Consider the following 8,984-nt stretch of genomic DNA (forward strand, 5'->3'; position numbering starts at 1 on the left):
AGGAAAGAAGGGGGAAGGAGATGATACTGGCATGCTCCCCATGGGGGAGAGCGCATTGGGATCTCTATTTTCAGGGGTTTTAAAGGCTGGGCACTTAGGGGAGGTCTTAGAGGAGGGTCAATAGAATATTCATCACCCTTATGCTAATGTGCCAAAATGAGGTTTATTCTCTTAATTTGTCTGTCCTTGGGTGTGGTTTGCAAACGGCACTAATTGGGTTTCTGTTATCTGACTCCCTGAGTGGTGTGATTTAAGCTATTTACCCTCTGGCTGGGGAGGAGAAATACAAACCATTTACTCTCAAGTGTCCTTGGTTTAGGGAAGATAGAATTTACCAGGTGGTTGCACCTGCTGTTTAACTATCTGTCTCAGTTTCCCTGTTCCACTTGTCCTGGAATTTTCCTAGCTTCTTACTATGCTAACACAGCTAAGCATCCAAGACTGTACAAGACCCGCACTCCCTTTACCCCCGACTTGTTGCTACCACTCTCCCCTCACACACAATGCTCCAGTCACTCTCTTCTCCCCGCTGTTCTTCTATAAGACCAGTCAGCTGGTCCGTCTGGAATGCTCTGCTCCCAGAGAGCTCACTGGCTAACCATTTTGCCTGCAATTCTACTTTCAGATCTCACTTTCTCACTGGTGTCTAACCAGCCACCTCTTTAATGATGTAACCCGCTCCATCTAATTAACTTACTCATTTGTAGGGGGCTGGAACGGCAATAGGTGTTAGACCCACGGGGTTGGACCAGACCTGGGTTCAGCAACCTCCCTTACTTGAGTTCTTGCTGGGAAAGAATTCATAGCCAAGACTCCAAATATAAGAGAACATTTATTTATAAAATCATGGAGGTAGGAACAGTAATTCCTAGAAGAAATGGGCTGAGCATACAAGTTATAGAGGTAAAGGGAGGGCCCTTGGAGCTTGGGAGTGAGAAAGCTAACAGTAACGAGCCGGGGGAGGGAGAAGGGGAGAGGAACCCTAGACACGGGTATGCTCCTGGGAGGGAGAGCCCACTGGGTCCTCCATCCTAAGGGTTTTAAGGGTGAAGATTTTAGGGGAGGTCCCAGGGGAAGATCTCAATAGAATATTCATCAGCTTTCCAGGTGTGTCCTGTCAGGATCTAGGTCTCCACTAATTGATTGGTTGGGGGGGGGGGGTGTGTGGTCATTATCCAGTGCAGGTGGTCCTGGGGTCAGGCAGTGGCTGGTTTTGTTGCGTTTCTGGGCCTGGAGCTGAAATACACTGAAGCCTACATATTATCTAAAGGCCAGGGGGTCCAAACCACTTGACCATTGACAGGCTAGGGGAGGAAAGGTTACCCTGGGGTTGAGGTCCCACCCTACAGTTGTCTGTTTCTAGGCACCTGGGGCTTCGGCCCTGGGGACCTTCTGTACCTGCCCACCGTCCTTGCTCTGCTCATGTCTAACTGCCCACCGCAGCTCTACTCCCCCCTCCCCCCATAGCCTTGTCCCATCTTGTAACACACTAGGTGATGTATTTTCTCCTCTTGTTAGAACACAAACTTCCAAGAAGGCAGGAACCTTTTTGTTCACTGAGCCCAAACACTTAGAACCGTGTCTGGCACACAGCAGCCGCTCAAGAAATGTTAAATTTAAACATTAAATGCCCGCATTCCTCGCAATACTACTATCAAGAAAGTGTAACTAACAATATCGGATGGTGGGGCCCGGGGGTTCTTGGACTCCCACTACGTTCACTCACACCTGGAAGAACCGTTATTTTGAACGGAAAACACCGAATTTTCAAGTCCTGTCTCCGCTCCGCTCCTCAAACGTGCGCCTCCCGGCCTCACCGCGTCCACCCCGGGCGAGTCGCCCCGCAGCGCCCAGCGCGCCAGCCAATCGGAACCTCCGTCCTTTGTGCCCTTTAAAGGACTTCGCTTTCGGTCCAGTTGCGCGAAGAGGGCAGGGACGCAGCTTATTTAGCAAATGGAGGCTAAGCCAGGCCCGTTGCCTAGGTCACCGCGCAGCGTTTCAGCGGCGGAGGAAAATGGGCGGGGTGAGAACGCGGACCTCCCGCCCTATCACGGCGAGGCCCGGGATTGGCTCGGCGCCGTCGGGCCCCGCCCCCAACGTCTGGCTGCTCCGGGGCTGGTTGCGAGAGGACCAGCCGCCTTCTGCCTGGGGAGGGGACCCCAAAGGCAGCGACACCTGGGCCCTGCGCCGAGCAATCCGCCGACCCTGCGCTGGGAGAGATGTCTCTGACCCCGGGGTCCCCTGCTATCACAGCTTCCCCGGTTATTCACGCAGGATGCCGTGCGAGTCTGGAGGTCTGGATCCAGGTCCAGTAAATTCCGAAAAACCTCAGCCCAGGGCCGGCATTCGTCTCAGCCGGTTAAAAAAGGGATTGGACTCCACAGATGATCTCCAAGAAGCCTGCCCCGTCTGACAGGCCCGATAAAAGTCTCTGGGCTTCGGCTTCCTCCTAATCAAGTGTAAATGATTATGATCGGGAAGCCCAGAGCAGCCGGGGCTCTGGCACCCACTTGCTGCGTGGGTGGCCTTGGGCAAGTCACATCCTATTTTCAAAAGGCTTCGGTCCTCATCTCATTGTGAAGGTATTGGACTAGATGTCCTCTAAGGTCCCTTCTAGTTCCTCCTAACTGTGAAAAAGCCTTGACAACATGTGTAAAGGCTTTGTAAATGTATAACATGTTATACAAATTTTAAGCAATTCATATTGCTTTCTTTACCCAGAAGTCCCAGGAATGGCAGGAAAAGTCTAGAAGGGCACCTAAAAATAAAATAGGGACATCACCAGATACTGGAAAGGCTGATTGCCTGCAACTCAGGAGATGATGCTGGAGAGGAGGGTGGACTACTCCTCTATACTTTAAGCCCCTCATTTTACAAAAAATTTAAAAGCAGCTAAATCAGGCTGCTTATATAAGGGGGAAACCCAGGTTTTCTGACTATAACTCTTCCCACTCCCATTTACTTGCTGTTCCTATCCTATGGACATTTGGGGTAACTTACAAAGCAGAAATAGAGCAATAAAAAAATAAAACATAAGCAAGTTATCTTCTGCTTTTTCTTTTTGTTGCCCTTATCTCTCCAGAAGAGCTTCTCACCTTTATTTTTAGTTGACTTTAGAGAGAGAGAGGGAGAAAAGCATTGCTTTGTTGTTTCACTTATTTATACATTCATTGGTTGTTTCTTGTATGTGCCCTGACTGGGGTTCGAATCCACAGCCTTGGTGTATCAGGATGTCCTTTTAGCCTACTGAGCCCCCGGTCAGGGCGAGCTCCTCGGCTTCTGATGTTCCAAACCCCCTTCATAATATTCTTCAGTGGCCACCCACCAACATTCCAAAATGAGAAAAAAAAAGTCAAGTAAAGCCAAAAACAAAACATGCCATTTATATGAAATGTCCAGAATAGGCAAATTACAAATACAGTACATTAGTGGTGACCTAGAGTTGGGGTGGGAGTGGGTGGGGTGGAGATTGAGGGGAAATAAGAATTAACTAACAGATACAAAGTTTATTTTGGGGGGGTGATGAAAATGTTTGAAAATTATGGTGATGATTGTACAGCTCTGTGAATAGACTAGTACAATATGTGACTTTTTTCTCAACGAAGCTATTACCACAAAGGAGACATACCCAAAAGCAAACCAAAAAAAATCCTATGTGTTTACATCCTCTCACTTTCAGGAGACCTGGGTGGCAGTTCTGGGCCATCTGCTCCTGAAGATGCTTCCTTAAATCTCCAGGTGTGTCAGCCCCAGGGTTGCCCACCTCGTGCTCCAGCCACCACTTTACACTCTGCCTAGATCCGTATCATTGAAGGAAGCATGCTAGTTCCCCTGCTCACCTGCTGCAGCTGCCACCTCCTTTCCTGGCTACCCTGGACGGAGTTGGGATATAGAAGGGAAGGACAGACTGGACAGAATAGGGGTGAGTCCTGTGGGAGACTGAAGAAGGGAGAAACCATCTAGAGCAAAATCAGGAAGAACAAAAGGGACTGTTGAGAAGGGAAATAATCAACTTCGATCTGTGTGATTTTTCCCTCCTAAACTACTTCAAGGATGACAGGTAGTGTTTGAGCAGCTTTCCTCCAGGTCTAGGCTATCTTCTTGCTGGAGGAGTTCTTGGAGCGAGCAGCCCGCAGTTGACTGTCACACACCTACTTCAAGTCTTTTCAATTTCACCTCAGAGTCTCCCTGGCCTCCCCAGCCAAAACTTCAACACCTTCCCTGGCCCTGACACTTCCTAGCCCCCTTTCCCACTTTTGTCTTATTTTGTTTCTCTGTCTTCCTAGAATTTAACCTCTGTAAGGGCAGGAATTTTTATTTTAGGGTTTTAATTTTTATCTGTTTTGTTCACAACCATTCTTTTCAGTGCCTAGAAGAGCCCAGAGTAGGGACTCATATGTATTTGCTGATGGAAGAAGGAAGGGAGAGAGGGAGCGAGGAAGGAATGAAGGAACCTACTATGTGTGGGGGACTTTTGTAATAAAAAGGGAAAGTTTTAAAAGAGTATTTTGTAAACCCGACAGATTCATAGATAGCTAGGAGGCAAGGGAGATAAAGAGGCCTTTTTAAAATTTCCCTCATATGGGGCCATCTAAAAAAAACCTGGAATACAAGGAGAGAGGTCTAGAATGACGTCTAGGCCATGAGGGACTAAAGTTAGATGGACCCATAACTCATAAGTCAACAGTTTCTTTGACTGGACCATTCCACACAGAGACACAGAAGAGAAGATGAATGCAGGCACCTTCCTGAGAGCCAGGACCGGCTTCTGCTCCAAGCTCTAGACCTCAGTATAACTTGTGCAAAATGGCATAATATTTTAAAGCTTCCCTTCCCAATTCTGCACAATAAAATGATAGTACCTTCATATTTGTAAGATTCAGTGAGATGAAATAGGAAAACATCTGTCAGCCCCTGGCACAGTGGGCGTTCAGTTCACTGCCGCTTTCCCTCTCTGCCCTTTCTTTGGGACGCTGCTTTGCCCTCTTGTGACTTCCTCCTGTCAACATAGGCTTGTTAATCAAGTTTGAAGCTACAGTGTCAATTTGATTTTTAAAAATCTGACGTGTTCTTTTTGGACTTTTTGAGTTTATTGGGTTCTAAAGATATATATTTTAATTCCTTAGGTAGGGAGTTAAAAAAGAATGTAAGAAAAAAATGAGCGAAAAGGCACTGAGGGTTGGCATTTGCATTAGGTTTACTACTTGGCACATAACCTAGAGCCCAAATTAGCTGACAGCTGAGTCTCTGGGTCCTGCCCAACATCCCTCTTCAGCCTTAGATGTTCGGAAGGAACACAGCACTAAACACGGGGGGCCCTGGAATCAGTCCACATGGACTTGAACTCCTGGTTCAGCCTGTTACTATTGGCCTTGGGCAAGCTACTCAGGCACTGGAGCCTCAGCCTTCTCATTCTGCAAAGAGGAGATGCAGTATTGACTCCAAAGCAGTGGTGAGGCTGGAAGGAGGCCATGGATACTAAGCCTTTGGCAGTGCTTGGCTCTGAGAATGCCTCAGTACATGAGAACTATTGTTATTCTAGAGCCTGGAATTCAGAATCAGAATCAGGTTGGATTTCCTCTCACAAGGTCATATGAATACAGCTGGGTCCTGGATGTAACTTCAGCTGAATCCTGACCAGAGCCTCCAGGTCAAGGTGGCTGCGAAGTGCTCCCCACTTTTAGGACTGAGTAAGGCCTCTGATCTCTAGGGCTGCCTCTCCCTTCCTCTGCACCACTAAGGCTCGGGGATGAGGTAGTGGGGTGATGCTTCCAGCTGTGGGACATGACTGAACCTTAGTATCTATTGCTTGTCTGAGGCACCCCCTCATAGCCCGTATTTTCTCAGACATTACCAAGTGTCAGCTATGAGCCAGGCACTGTGCTAGTTGCTAGGGCAGTGCAGATGGAAACCCTTTGAACCCCACTCTCAAAGATCTTAAAATCTAACTAGGAGAGTGATGTATTGTAACTGTGCCAGTTACCCGATTGATAATTATTTACTGATCACCTACCACGTGTAAGGCATCGACTCAGGCACAGCCACAGAAGTCCAGAGGAGGGAGTGATGGTGGTGGCTTGGGCATACACATCTAACCCAGTGCCTGGCCTCCAGAAATGTGGATGAGATGAATGGATGGAGTTGTTTGGACGGTTGGTTGTCAGGGAAAGCCACGGACCTTGTTGAATAGAATTTACTCTGCGGAGATGGTGCAAAGATATGGTAGTGAGGTTCATTTCAAGCTGTGAGGCATTAATCTAGCTGTTTGTAAGGTTCCTGTAGGGCCTGAAGAGAAAATTCAAATAGCTATGGGGTCCATAAAGAAAAGCAAGTAAGTCAAGGAGGCTGGGTGCTTACTCTCCCTGTCTTTACACATGCATCCCTCTTAAAGAAAAAAAAAAGTTTCTATTAATTTCAGAGAGGAAGGGAGAGGGGGAGAGAGAGAGAGAAACATCAATGATGAGAAAGTCATTGATCAACTGCCTCCTGCACACCCCCTCCTGGGGATCAAGCCTGCAACCCAGACACGTGTCCTGACCTGGAATTGAACCATGACCTCCTGGTTCATAGGTTGTCCCTCAACCACTCAGCCACGCTGGCCAGGCACGCAATGCAGCCCTCTTGGTCTACTTTTCCTTTTTGCACTTTTGATAGAGATATGGAAACCAAAAACCTGTTTCTCTATTTTATGAAAAAAACCAGTGCAAGCACAACAGCTGATCCTCAAGCTTAGAGACAAGGACTTGGGACTGAAAGAGACTAAGGTGAACTGGGAGACACAGCCCTACATAAGGGAGCAGCTACTTCTCAGTTTAAACCAGTTTCTGATGCAAGGACACAGGCCAACTGTTTCCAGCTCCAATGTTTCAAAAGAACCTGGAATTATGGGCTTTTTAAATGAAATCGCCCAATTTAGAAATAAATATCAACTCAAATTTTAAGAAGACACTTTGTGGGAGACAAAATTTCCAATTGTAGCTACCAGTCTGTACCCTCTACTTAGGGAACCAAGGAAATCAGGTTAGACAGATGGGCTGAAGCCAAGTTTCAAGTGGCCTTAAATGTCACGCTTAAGAGTTTGACTTGAGCTTACAGTTTTAGTTTTAAAGGCTACATTGGGTTGCCCTGGCCAGCTTGGCTCAGTGGTTACAGCATTGGCCAGGGGGCTGAAGGCTCTGAGGTTCAATCCCAGCCAAGGGCACGTACCTCGGTTGCAGGCTCGATTCCCAGCCCCAGTCGGGCCCTGTGTGGGAGGCAACCAATCGATGTTTCTCTCTCCCTTTCATTGTTTCTGAAAAAAACAATGGAAAAAAATATCTTCGTGTGAGGATTAAAAAACAAAAAAAGACTACATACGGTTTATCAAACAAGGAAGTGCCTTGATGCAAGGGTAGTGGAGTGGCATGTGAAATAAAGGCAGTCAGGATTGTAGGTTACTGCAATAACACGGGTCTGTGACAATGAGACTGAAAGATGGTGGCAGTGGGACTGCAAAGATGGGTTGGCCCAAAAAAGATAGCAAGGAGAAGACGAGGGAAATGAAGGGGTGTGCGGGGGAAAGATAACTGAGGTTCCAACCAGAGAATGACCATCTCCCTTGGCGTTAGGCCTGCTGAGCTGAGAGAGGTTAGCCTGAGGGTCAAGTCATCTCCCCAACAGGAAAGGGGTCTAACCTGCGCCGTGCAGTCCTGGCTCCGCTGCGAGACGCTTGATTATAAAATAGACGGTACAGGCCAGTAGCCTATAAAATGGGGATGATGCCACTGCCTCCTCCAGGGGGTTGAGGGGAATAACGAGGGGGCGGGCCGGCCGGCCCCGGGCACGGGGAGGACGAGCGACCCTTTCTCACCCGGGGCTCTGCAAGGCCCGAGGTCTCCGGGAGGGGCGGGCGGAGGGCCTCGTTCGGCCGGGGCCCAGGCAGCCGGCCCTTCCCCGGGGCTCGCCCGCCGCCACGTGCCTCCCGCTCACCCCGGCGCGTAGAGGACCAGAATGCACCGCGGCGGCCAAGTTCAAGGCCACCCCCGTCGCGCGCCCGCGGCCCGCCCCTCCCCAGCTCGGAGCCGGGCCCTCTGGAACTCCGGAGGGCAGGGACGCCCTTACGAGGGACCCGCCCCCACCTCCGGCCCCGCACCGGCCCGGGTTCCCCGCGGGGAGGGCCGGGCCGCGCCGAGCGGAGCGCCGCGAGCCGGGCAGGGCGGGCGGGTTCCCGGAGCCGGGACGGGCCGGAAGTGCCTGCGCCTCCCGCCCCCGGCGGCGCCTCTCTAGGAGCCGGGGTGCCGGCGTCTCAGTGGGAATAACCCCTTCGGCCCCAGCGGGCTGAGCTTGTGGCTGGAGGAATTCGTGCGTTTTCTCCCTGAGCCGGGCCGAGTTGTCTTGTGTTGACTGAGGGACGTTCTGACGAGTGAGAGCAGTGCCCGTGTGTAGTGGTCAGAGACCCACCGGCTGGGTTTATGTCCCAGCGCTGGGTTTACGTCCCTGCTCCGCTAGGGTGCTGAGCAGCCTCGGCCAGGTTACCTAGCCTCTCTGAGCCTTGGCTTTCACGTTTGTAATAACCTTATGAACCTCAAAGGCTTGCTGTAAGTACCCAATGAATCGACACATGTAAAGCACTTAGTGCTTAATAAATACTGTGGAGTTAGTCTGGAGCTGAGGAGGCTGTGTGACATCACCCAATTCCTACAGCGGGATAAAAATCAACGATGAATGGTGCTGGCCCTGAATGAACATCAGCCTTGCTTAAAGAAAAGGATCTTGTGACCTTAAAAAGAAGCTAGCTGCAGACATCCAAAGGTTAAAATAAAACCACATTTTTATGTGCAAAAACAGTTACCATCCAGCCCAACCTTTCACACCACCTGTGGAAACCTCACCCAAGGATAGGTTTTTCTTGATTTCAGAGGGGGGAGGGGAGAGAGATAAGCATCCATGTGAGAGAAACATTGATCAATTGCCTCCCATAGGCTCCCCAACTGGGCTTCGAACCC

The 8,984-nt window shown here is 49.7% G+C and overlaps 2 long non-coding RNA genes across 5 annotated transcripts; both read right to left on the reverse strand.

The window, feature by feature from the left end:
- Positions 1 to 819: 819 nt before the first annotated feature.
- On the reverse strand, positions 820 to 1,994 carry LOC308554616. The gene is made up of 2 exons (XR_013998429.1): positions 1,727 to 1,994; positions 820 to 1,246 (listed from the first exon to the last, which is right to left on the reverse strand). It is a non-coding gene; the product is annotated as an uncharacterized lncRNA (long non-coding RNA).
- A 1,363-nt stretch (positions 1,995 to 3,357) lies between these two features.
- Positions 3,358 to 7,707, reverse strand: LOC308554615. 4 transcript variants are annotated; one of them, XR_013998425.1, is made up of 3 exons: positions 7,674 to 7,707; positions 6,014 to 6,198; positions 3,358 to 4,999 (listed from the first exon to the last, which is right to left on the reverse strand). It is a non-coding gene; the product is annotated as an uncharacterized lncRNA (long non-coding RNA). The 4 variants fall into 4 exon arrangements; XR_013998426.1 differs by having other exon boundaries at positions 6,014 to 6,285; XR_013998427.1 differs by lacking the exon at positions 7,674 to 7,707 and adding an exon at positions 7,579 to 7,664.
- Positions 7,708 to 8,984: the final 1,277 nt, after the last annotated feature.

This window comes from Miniopterus schreibersii (genome assembly GCF_964146895.1).
Source record: "Miniopterus schreibersii genome assembly, chromosome: 3".
Taxonomy (NCBI): domain Eukaryota; kingdom Metazoa; phylum Chordata; class Mammalia; order Chiroptera; family Miniopteridae; genus Miniopterus; species Miniopterus schreibersii.